The 12,468-nt window shown below is 46.2% G+C and overlaps 1 pseudogene; it reads left to right on the top strand.

Moving 5' to 3' along the window:
- The first annotated feature begins 66 nt into the window (after positions 1-66).
- On the top strand, positions 67-12,012 carry LOC139377265 (centrosomal protein of 85 kDa-like; annotated as a pseudogene).
- Positions 12,013-12,468: the final 456 nt, after the last annotated feature.

Here is a 12,468-nt window from a genome sequence, read left to right as displayed (position 1 = left end):
CTCGTTTTGTTCTTTCTTAAATGTTTATATGCGTATGTGTTTCTTATGTTGTTTCTCAGGCCCGCAATGCTACAAAGGCACAGAAATGACTTCTGTTGTAATTTACTTGGGTCTCAAGACAATAAATGAAGTTTGTTTGCTCTATGTTCATTAATTCTACTGCACCGTCTACCAATTCTATCATAATCAGATCTAGACAAATGGAACGTTCCCCTTCTATTTTAAAATGGGAAGGACTCTGCAGTTGCTAGCAGCTTGTAGTGTTGTTTGAGTCAAAACAGAGACGGTTAGCTAGCTAAACTCTAGAACAGCAGCTGGCAGAGGAGAACGTATTCTCGACCCGAAATTACACATGTGCTAATCTCGGCACACTCAAGGAGTTCATTTTCAGGTATGGCAGAAAAAGGGTCCATGCTATTCTTCCGCCCTATTGAAGTTAACATTTTAAAATGGTTAAGATAAGGGGTAGGTTTTAGTGAATGCACGTCCCAAGGATCCTGGGTATTACTGACCGTGTTCGTTATTTAACGTTATTTAGCTAGCCAATATACCAATATCTAACTGGCATAAACTATATCTAGGTAGATAGAAAGCGAGATCTGTGTGGCGAATTTAATCAGAGCGAGAATCAGCTGTTTTCCAGTCATTTGGACTAACGTCAACTGGAATATGGGATCTTCAGCTAATGTTGATACTGTGTTTCTGATACAACTGTATAGCATCCCCCTTGGCTCAGTTTAGACTCTCTCACACCCCTCCATTAAACCACTCAAGCCCCCGTTATGTAATTTCGAGGTGCGTGTTCTTGCCAGCACAGTTGATCTGTGTCTGCCCAGAAATACTCACTGAAATTCCTGATGTTGCTGTGGCCCTACTTTGTAGCCTCTTGAGCAATTGCTGTGATATATAACAAGGGGGAGGGAAGGGCTTGTGTTTTGTTCCTTCCTATACTTTTCTCTCACTGTTCTGCACATCACATTATTCTAGGGCTAGAACCGTTGTCCACTCAAGGAGCAGGTTCAGCAGGACACAACGTTTTGAAACGACCAGATATAAATATGTTATGTAGAACAAACATGCATCTCCAACATGTAGAACAAGGAGTCATCTATTTATGGCATTTCTATCTGCAACTGAATGTGGCCCAGAACTTCACACAGATACTCATATTATCACGCTCTTTTCTTGACAGGTGGAATGACCACCTCACAGATACCTGGAGTCTAAGCTGACAGGTAAAGCTTCCCAGTCTAAACAGTTTGCGCCTGCCTATATTATGACATTTTGGTCTTTGGCAGGTTTTTTTCCGGCTGTTCGTGCACACTACATTCTTTTCTTGAGGCAAGTTGAAGTTGGGTAGCAAAAAAGTCTACGCCCCTTCGTTGGTGATTGGTCAACAGTACTACTCCAAGTAGGAGTGTTTGTCATTCAATTCACTTGAGAAATACTGCATAACTAAGATGTCCTCGGCAAAAACGTCAAAAGTAATGACAGTTTTCTTGATTTACCTTAGATTAATAGAGGTTATACTGAGGAAGGGTTTCTGGCAATGTTACTACGGTGGCTCAAGTGGGACAAACAATATGTTTTTATTTTATTTTTAAGCAGAATATGTATGAGAACACACTGTCGCTTCGCCTAACCAAGTTCTTCTTGGAGCAAACAGAACCTATGTAGCTGTGCGGGCGCCTTTAGCCTCATCAAAATGAAGGGGGGCGGCGCTATTAGTGTCACCTTGTGGATGTTGGTTGTGCTTTTCACACATGTATGCATTTCAGCTGGGTTTCCTTTCTCTTACCCAGATTACTAGTCCAACACTCTTAACAGCTAGGGTACCTGACCCCTTCCTACCATATAAATTTCAGAGCAGTTGATGTGAACGAAAAGGAGAAATCCACAGCAGCTTGCTGTTTTCTCTCTGCGACTGTTAAGTCAGCATCCTCTATGTTGTTGTTTATAGCCTATTTATATGCAGGGTGATGTGCTCATGATCCTTGGATGCTCAGGAGATTTACAGGGGTAGATTACATTCCTTTACCAGGTGGCTCTGCCAACCTAATTGGGGGTTAGGGGGGTGGAATGCTAGGACTGGATGGCTAAATGGAAACTCTGAACCCTTGCCCCCTTCTTCTTTGCTGAGTGATACATTTAATGCTCACAGCTTAGCTGCACCCAATGCGGTTTATATTAGAACATAATTTGGGAAGTACTAGGACTGGAGGTGTATGTACTGTCCGTATGCCCTAGTGAAGGTGAGACTGGAGTGCTTTATTGGTATGTCTGTGTGTTTGCCTGTGGTAAGCCTATTTGTGAGTCTATAGTTTTTTTTTCTTCAAATAATTGGGGTGAGTCCATTAAACTATTGTAATAACGCCATGCCATCTGCATTCACAATTGAACACTAAAAGGAGAATTGCATTTAACGAGACGCGTCTATTTGGGCCCAACTGTCAAGCAAGCTAGTGCCGCTGATACACCCGTGCTGTAACTGATAAGTGCTTAGCAACATGAGTCTTGACTCCTTCAACTCCCTTACTCCAGTCTAAACCATCAAAGGAAAGGGTCAGTGTAGTGTCAGAGTTCAAAGGTCACTCTGACAGGTCATCCTTCATAGGCACTGATGCATGTTTTTGGGGCCCTGGACGAAGTTGTTTGGTCTTTGAATGCACCTCATTGTATCCTACTTTCCAATTGTGTATTTCAGTGTGTGATACATTTATGTTTTGGTCACAGTTATTCCGGTACTGCTGGGGTAGCATATATTTGCCGAATTAGGTTTTGAGTGAGCTTATAAACCATTACCTGCTGGAGAGTTAACGCTCAACTTCAATTCCACATAGGCTTAGTTTGTTCTCCCTCTGTTTGGACTTGTCCTTGCCAGACACTCGTGAATCAGTCGAGCCTCGAGGGCACCTGAACATTTTTCATTTGAAGAATGTTTTCCCTGGAAGAGCCTCTGTCTTTGCCAGTTCCTTCCCGTTGTGTGCTCACTAATTTGTTATTTCCCCCTGCCTTTTCTAAGCACGACTCTGTCCAAAATGAGACACGTCATTTTGGGGGGAGTTTTTTTAGCCTCCCTTTCATTGTTTTTAGTCTCGCTTTTGGGGTGTACGCATGTGACGTGCGCGGGACGATGGGAGAGGGCTAGGTGCTTAAATAAGCAGCCAGCACAGATCACTCTGTAACCTGAGAGTGGGGCTATAAATACCCCTAACCTTTCCTGCCTGTTTGTGTGTGGTGGTTGCTCCGAGCTCTGTACAGGGCAGCCTGGCTTGGTTATTCTCTAGGACAATACTCCCTGCTGTACAAGGCCTTCCTGTCCGCGACACTACACTGCTGTCAGCCTAGAACCTTCGAGCCTCCAGAAAAAAAATGCATTGGAAGGAATTCGGCAACCGTATATAACATCTTGCTGCTGCAGCTCACCCCTTCCGCTGGGTTGTTAAAAAATGTCACGTCTAATAACACTTTTCTCCCAGTGTCGGACTGAGTGCCAGGTGAGCAGTACTCTGTCGGTTTCTCTTTAAATAGATGTAATGAAGTAGGGCTTGTGTATGGGGTCTGCTGTTAGCTGTCACACAGGCCTAGTTTTTAAATTTTTTTTTAACTAGTTTCCAGTGCTTTAAATGCAGAGGTTTCTTAATTTGAAAACTGATGTGCCTAACGGTTTCCATTTCAAAATATAGCCATTATGACACTATCAAAATGAATTTCTTTGATGTGTAGTCTAATGATCTGAGGTTAGGCTATTTGCCTGTCTGTTCTCGCATGTGGTAAGGAGACCGCAATGGGTTTCTTGGTTCGTGAATGAATGGTCTTTTCTGTCTGCAATGAATTCAAGCAAACACGACTGTCTTAAGATTTATTTGAATTACACTGCCCTTTAAAAAAAAAATGCATTGAAAGGACCAGGGACGACCTCTAAGATGCATGTTCTAGTAACGACCTGTTACTTTTAAGTTGGGTTGCTTAAGGTCTACTTACCAGGTCAGTCAGTACTAGTGGTGTCATCTGGGCCACCCATTGACCCCAGTCACAGTGTGTAGTATGATTCACATCACCATCTGAGAATAGTGTGGCTGGTGTTGGGTACGTACACCATACCAACTCTCTGTAAAGGAATCTTAAGCCAGAGATTGTTTGGAGAAATGAAGAGTTGTACTGTTTAAGGCCATTCACTGAATTCAATGCCACCTGAGTGGCAGTTTTTGTTCACCACTTCCCAGTGAAAGCAAAGTACCTTTTATTGTTACTAAATGAATGCTGCTTCAAATTCGGACCCAACTCTAACGGTTCCTTTCTCTTACCCCACCCAGATTTCTGCAGTTCCAGCAACAGCCCCTCGTTCCAGCCCATCCGCAGTCAGATTCCCATCCCCACTGCCCATGTCATGCCTTCCACGGCCGGACCACCGGCCTCCAATCCCCAGCCCCGTTCCCAAGAAGATTCCCAGGCTTCTGCCGAGGCACACCGGCCCTCCTCAGGCTCCCGAACCTCCGGTGGAACCTCCAACTCGAAGTCGTCCTCCCTCTCCAAATCAGCCTCTTTGCCCAACCTGGACATGGCACAAGGCGGCGCGGGGCGAGTCGACCCCACCGGGCCCAAGCCGGACTGCCTGAGCCGCTGCCGCAGCCTGGTGAACAGACTAGACCACTCTCTGTTCCCCTCGGGGGACCATGGATGAGGGCCAGAGGTTCAACATGCCCGCCATGGAGCCCACAATTAACCAATCTGCTCTGCTGGCGGGCTACTGCCCCAACGTCCGACTCAAGCTCCAGATGACCAGCCTGGGGGAGACTCCCGAGGGAAGCAGGGAGGCCTACAGGGGTGCCATGGAGCACTCTTACAAGGCTCTCCCCGAGACATGGCCGGGGGTCCCCAGAGCTCCAGACCCCTACAGCCAGAGGAGCAGCCAGCCAGGTGGAACTGGGGCTGTGTCAGCAGGTGTGTACCCAAGCTCTCTGTATCTGGGGTGGCACAGGGTTCAATTCTTGGACCGACTCTCTTCTCTGTATACATCAATGAGGTCGCTCTTGCTGCTGGTGAGTCTCTGATCCACCTCTACGCAGACGACACCATTCTGTATACTCCTGGCCCTTCTTTGGACACCGTGTTAACAACCCTGCAGGCAAGCTTCAATGCCATACAACTCTCCTTCCGTGGCCTCCAATTGCTCTTAAATACAAGTAAAACTAAATGCATGCTCTTCATCCGATCGCTACCTGCACCTACCCGCCTGTCCAACATCACTACTCTGGACGGCTCTGACTTAGAATACGTGGACAACTACAAATACTTAGGTGTCTGGTTAGACTGTAAACTCTCCTTCCAGACCCATATCAAATATCTCCAATCCAAAGTTAAATCTAGAATTGGCTTCCTATTTCGCAACAAAGCATCCTTCACTCATGCTGCCAAACATACCCTTGTAAAACTGACCATCCTACCAATCCTCGACTTTGGCGATGTCATTTACAAAATAGCCTCCAATACCCTACTCAACAAATTGGATGCAGTCTATCACAGTGCAATCCGTTTTGTCACCAAAGCCCCATATACTACCCACCATTGCGACCTGTACGCTCTCGTTGGCTGGCCCTCGCTTCATACTCGTCGCCAAACCCACTGGCTCCATGTCATCTACAAGACCCTGCTAGGTAAAGTCCCCCCTTATCTCAGCTCGCTGGTCACCATAGCATCTCCCACCTGTAGCACAGGTATAGCAGGTATAGCAGGTATATCTCTCTAGTCACCCCCAAAACAAATTATTTCTTTGGCCGCCTCTCCTTCCAGTTCTCTGCTGCCAATGACTGGAACGAACTACAAAAATCTCTGAAACTGGAAACACTTATCTCCCTCACTAGCTTTAAGCACCAACTGTCAGAGCAGCTCACAGATTACTGCACCTGTACATAGCCCACCTATAATTTAGCCCAAACAACTACCTCTTTCCCTACTGTATTTAATTTATTTATTTATTTTGCTCCTTTGCACCCCATTAATTTTATTTCTACTTTGCACATTCTTCCACTGCAAATCTACCATTCCAGTGTTTTACTTGCTATATTGTATTTACTTTGCCACCATGGCCTTTTTTTGCCTTTACCTCCCTTATCTCACCTCATTAGCTCAGATCGTATATAGACTTGTTTATACTGTACTATTGACTGTATGTCTGTTTTACTCCATGTGTAACTCTGTCGTTGTATGTGTCGAACTGCTTTGCTTTATCTTCGCCAGGTCGCAGTTGTAAATGAGAACTTGTTCTCAACTTGCCGACCTGGTTAAATAAAGGTGAAATAAAAAAATAAAAAAATCTGCAGACCCAGGCTCTGCTGAGGGAGGCCAAGGCCTATGAACCCATGCTGCAGGAGAGATGCAGCAAGCTGCCCAGCTGGCAACAGCAGCACAAGCAGCAGCTGGAGAGTTTCCGCATGCAAGTGGAGCAGATGCAGGTAAGCTGAGCAGTTGGACCAAAAAGCGTTGAGACTGACCCCATTTCACTCTGGAGTACACATGTAGTTCTCAACATTAGACCTGCTCAAAATGCATGTCGGGACAATGGAATCACTTTTTTAAGTGAGGAAAATGGTTGAATGTTGCCAAATTTAAAGAAGATGGCCTCCTCCTTGGTGATAAGGCTGTTCGGTATTCGTTATAGTTGAGTTGGGCATGTCCAATGTGTTTGCGCAGATGATGACTGCTGGAGTGGGCCAGTACCCTGCTCTCTACTCCACCCCCTCCATGCCACCAGAGACCAGGAAGTGGGACGAGGTGATCAAAGTCAACGAGAGCATTCTGAAGGAGAAGGCGCTCGCCATAGTGAGGTACACACCTATTACCTCAGATTGAAAAGGTAACCAAACTCACTCCGGCGCTGCTTGAACAAAAGAATCAGGTGCGCGACTGCGCGGTAATCCCAAGAAAGTATTCCTCACCCCAGGACACTTCAAGTGGTGACTATCCATGAATATAAGGGAAAAAGTGCCTGCATAGAGCTGGGTTTTTTGGGGGGACAAACTGACCTATGTTCTGGCGTAGCACGCCTTCATCAGAGCCTTGGGTGTTGGGTAGGCTGAAAATAAGCTCGGATCCATGAAGACGCTCCTTTAAAGTGTCCTGGGGTGAGGGATATCTAATGCCCTACCCAGAAAAGCAAAATATTTTCTATACACTTAGAGTGGGCTGGATCAGGGGAAGTGTGTGTGGTATCTGACCATGTCACTGGGGTTTACTCTGGGCTGTGTTTGTGTAGACAGAAGCAGCAGATGTCTCAGCTGGAGCTGCGGGAGAGCGAGCTGCAGGTCCACGGAGCCCTGCTCGGCCACGGCGCTCCTACCGGCGCCGTCTGTCTGCTCCGACTGCAGGTGAGCTGAACACACTCGCACATTCTTTGGCATTTTTCATCTCTCTTATCCAGTGCCACACACATACTTCATGAGCTGATACCGCACGACCACGGATGACCTCGAAGTCTTTCCTGTGTGTCTTCCAGGAGGCTCAGAGGGAGAATGCCTTCCTACGGGCCCAGTTTGCAGAGCGCGGTGACTGTGCCGCCCTGGAGGAGGCAGAGCGCAGCCTCGGTGCCGTGGAGGCGGAGACGCGGCGTCTGAACGATGCGCTGAGGGAGACCAGCGAGAGGCACGCCGAGGAGATGAAAAAGCAGGAGGAGAGGGTGAGAACCTGAGCGCCGGGCCACAACATCACACTGCTACATTGATAGTCCAGTTGCTAATTATATAAACTGATTCCCTTTTGGAATTACACAACGTGGCAGTTATTTCATGTGACTTAATAAATGGGTGTGTGTGGTGTTGCAGTCGGGAAATGTTCTATATATATTTTTTTAAAGTGACCGCTATTCCGTACTTGACGTTGTGTGTGTAGATTCGCAGCCGGGACAAGCACATCAACAGCCTGAAGAAGAAGGACCAGAAGGAGGCAGAGCAGAACCGAGAGAAGCAGCAGCGCATCGAGACTCTGGAGCGCTACCTCGCTGACCTGCCCACAATGGAGGACTACCAGGGCCAGAGCAAACAGGTCAAAACCGGCACAGACCGCATTACACACACATACCTTAATCTCACTCAATACAACTGCGTCCTACCTCGTCAAAATGACTGGGTGCTTCTACGGTCACGTCCCAGGTCGTCTTTTTATTGCTAACTGGTGTTCACTGTCTCAGGAATCACATTAATAAGATGTATAAATCTTCTGATATTCGTTGTGTGTGTTTTTAGCTGTCGGAGGTGGAGCAGCGGGCGTTCCAGCTGCAGGGCCGGGTCAGAGAGCTGGAGGTGTGTCTGGAGGAGGCTCGCTCACACACCCGGGAGAAGGACAACCAGCTAGAGGAGAAGAGACGCAGGGAGAGGGAGCTGCTCACCACTGTCACCAGGTACACAGCTATACACTCATTCTGACATGATCACATACCAGGTGTTGCCAAAAGTTGAGAATGATACACACCTTAATTTTCACAAAGTCTGCTGCCTCAGTTTGTATGATGGCAATTTGCATATACTCCAAAATGTTATGAAAAGTTATCAGATGAATTGCAATTAATTGCAAAGTCCCTCTTTGCCATGCAAATTAACTTAATCCCCAAACAACATTTCCACTGCATTTCAGCCCTGCCACAAAAGGACCAGCTGACATGTCAGTGATTCTCTCGTTAACATAGGTGTGAGTGTTGACGAGGACAAGGCTGGAAATCACTCTGTCATGCTGATTGAGTTCGAATAACAGACTGGAAGCTTCAAAAGGAGGGTGGTGCTTGGAATCATTGTTCTTCCTCTGTCAACCATGGTTACCTGCAAGGAAACAAGTGCTGTGCACAAAAAGGGCTTCACAGGCAAGGATATTGCTGCGAGTAAGATTGCACCTAAATCAACCATTTATCGGATCATCAAGAACTTCAAGGAGTGCGGTTCAATTGTTGTGAAGAAGGCTTCAGGGTGCCCAAGAAAGTCCAGCAAGCGCCAGGAGCGTCTCCTAAAGTTGATTCAGCTGCGGGATCGGGGCACCACCAGTACAGAGCTTTCTCAGGAATGGCAGCAGGTAGGTGTGAGTGCATCTGCACGCCCAGTGAGGCAAAGACTTTTGGAGGATGGCCTGGTGTCATGAAGGGCAGCAAAGAAGCCACTTCTCTCCAGGAAAAATATCAGGGACAGACCGATATTCTGCACAATGTACAGGGATTGGACTGCTGAGGACTGGGGTAAAGTCCTTTTCTATGATGAATCCCCTTTCCAACTGTTTGGGGCATCTGGAAAAAAGCTTGTTCGGAGAAGACAAGCGCTACCATCAGTCCTGTGTCATGCCAACAGTAAAGCATCCTGAGACCATTCATGTGTGGGGTTGCTTCTCAGCCAAGGGAGTGGGCTCACTCACAATTTTGCCTAAGAACACAGCCATGAATAAAGAATGGTACCAACACATCCTCTGAGAGCAACTACTCCCATCCAGGAACAGTTTGGTGACGAACAATGCCTTTTCCTTGCCATAAGGAAAATGTGATAACTAAGTGGCTCGTGGAACAAAACATCAATATTTTGGGTCCATGGCCATGAAACTCCCCAGACCTTAATCCCATTGAGAACTTGTGGTCAATCCTCAAGAGGCGGGTGGACAAACAAAAACCCACAAATTCTGACAAACTCCAAGTGTTTATTATGCAAGAATGGGCTGCCATCAGTCAGGATGTGGCATAGAAGTTCATTGACAGCATGCCAGGGCGGATTGCACAGGTCTTGAAAAAGAAGGGTCAACAATGCAAATATTGACTTTGCATCAACTTCATGTAATTGTCAATAAAAGCCTTTGACACTTATGAAATGCTTGTAGTTATACTTCAGTATTCCATAGTAACATCTGACAAAAATATCTAAAGACACTGAAGCAGCACACTTTGGAAATTAATATTTGTGTCATTCTCAAAACATTTGGCCACGACTGTACACACATACTCATTTTAACATGCATGCATACTCGTATAACCTACATTGTTTGTATAATGACCTGTTTTGGTCATTAGTTTTGTGTGTGTCAGTTTACAAGAGCGGGTGCAGGAGGGCCTGGAGGACGGGGAAAGGTTACCCTCTCTGGATGTGGAGAAACACCGAGGGGAGAACAGCAGCCTGAGAGAGGAACAGCAGAGACTTAAAAAGGCCAGTCTTTTCATCTTGTTCCTTCTTTCTTGGCCTACTTCAGCTTTTACATTTGACATTTCACCGGTACATTACATTCTGAAATGTTGTGCTGCTTTTTGTGGTTGTCGTCTAGTGCTGGTTCTAAAACATTCCATTCTCTCTTTCTCCAGGTCATAGAGAAGCAGCTGAGGATGACGACGAAACTGGGCACCCAGATCGTAGTACGTGATACAAATTGAATCTGTTCACACCTTGGATGATATCTCTATTAGTAACCTATATGGTCTTACAAGCCATGCCTAACCCATATCCAACCTTGTGTGTGTGTGTGTGTGTGTGTGTGTGTGTGTGTAGACCCTGGAGGAGCAGGTGTCTCAGGAGGAGAGCAGCTCCCATGCTCTGAGAGAGGAGGTTTGTTCTAAAGAGCAGGTTTTGCTCCAGCTCCGCACAGCCATGAAGGAGGTGAGATGGTAGGACAGGACTACACCACTACTGGAAATAATGCTCTGTTCCATGTTCTGAGTGGAATTGTCTTGAGAACCTCCAGAGCTCATGTTCTGTCCTAATGCATAAAATGATGAACTGGAAAACAGGTTAAATTTCAATACTTGTTCATTAAGCATGCACATAAGTATTGAAATTGAACCTTTGGAGTGCTGTAACTGTCCATTTTATTTTACAAGCTGTAAAGTAAGCTGTATCTCCAGCACCCAACTATTTTAGGTGTAGGAAGAACTTTGAGTTGAATATGTTGCCTATTTCTGTCATTCCCAACGGTGTGTTTTCTGCGTATTCCCAGCTGTCGGCCCAGAACCAGGAACTAACGGAGCAGAACCTGACCCTCAGTGAGCGTCTGGAGGACTCGGAGAAGGTGAACCTGGACCGGACGTCGTCCTCGCTGCGGCCGGCCAGGGCCCGCCTCACCCAACGTCTCCACGGGGAGATGGCCTCATGCCTCTGCGACCTGCGCTCCCTCTACAACGTCCTGACCCAGCGGTCACAGGGCCGAGACCCCAACCTCTCGCTGCTGCTTGGCGTTTCCTGTGAGTGATGACCACCGCGCCGCGACAGGTTTAGTAGCATTTAAAGAAGAACGAAAAAGGCTGCCTCTATTTTTCACTTAAACCTGAAACGCTTCTAATCAGTTGCAGCTTGAGCGATGGTAAAAGTCACAGATTAATGTTTGATCAATGTAAGTGTTGCAGCCACAGAATACTTCCAGCTATATACATGTGTAACATGGTTTTTCAAGTGTTGTAATACGTTGTCGTCATACTTCCAGGTCCGGTCACCTAATCCTGAAAATGTTTGGTGATTTAAGGGGTGTGTGTTTGTGTTTTTTAGGATGACTTTACATCTGCCAGATGCCTTATGTTTTTGTGCTGAAAACCATTTGCGCTACATTTTTGCCAATTGAAGACCGTTCAAAAATGAACGGGCTACATTCTGAGAGAAAAAATAAGTAACTTTCATAGTGTGAAGTAACTGTTTAGTCTTCTTTCCAGCTCCCCCGCCCATGGCAGAGCAGGTGGAGGACTGGCTGAGTCCTGAGGTCCTCCAGAGGAAAGTTGACTGAAGCCCAGCAGCTGCGTCGTGATTTGGAGGAGCTCCGCACCACTGTCTCAGACCGCTACGCCCAGGACATGGGAGAGAACTGCATTACCCAGTAGCCCCAGCTGCTAGCTTCTCTAAAACAGACTGAACCATCAGCCTAATGGGGTAAGGCTTCCATATTGGCCTTGCTTCTTCTACTCTCTTCATTGAGTATGAACTGGAATGTCATGTTGGCCCTTTGGGGAAGGAATCCTTGATCGGGGTCATGCATTTCAGTCAAAGGGCTTACGGTGGAAGAACTGTTCTCAAACCAGTGTGTTTTTTTGTTTTTATAAATGTTTGTCTTTGTTGTCAAATATGCCCTCCGCTCTTTTTATGACACACATAGATGGGGTTGTGTTATCTTTTTTCAATAAATAGCACTTATTATTTAAATCTTCCCTCTGGGGAAATAATGTTGGATGTGGTTGACAATCAACTGAAAATATTTAATTGTGTTTTTTGAGTGATTCAACAGGGAATGTTACTAACCCACCATTATTTAAAATGGTACATTTGTAGCATTGAAGTCTGGCGTGTGGGTGGCTGCTAACAGTGGTAGGGCTAATACTGAAAAGACATTCTGTCAGCAGTATAACTGAGATATTGTTCAGGGACATCCGTCCCGTCTGTACAATAGCACAGTTACATTTTTTTTTCATGTTTGCAGATATCTCTCTCAGGTAGTGGGCTTGCTTTGATGATCAATCTGTAGATCAAAACTGTT

This window comes from Oncorhynchus clarkii, chromosome 2, assembly GCF_045791955.1.
Source record: "Oncorhynchus clarkii lewisi isolate Uvic-CL-2024 chromosome 2, UVic_Ocla_1.0, whole genome shotgun sequence".
NCBI classification, from domain to species: domain Eukaryota; kingdom Metazoa; phylum Chordata; class Actinopteri; order Salmoniformes; family Salmonidae; genus Oncorhynchus; species Oncorhynchus clarkii.
This window is presented reverse-complemented; position numbering and strand designations above follow the sequence as displayed.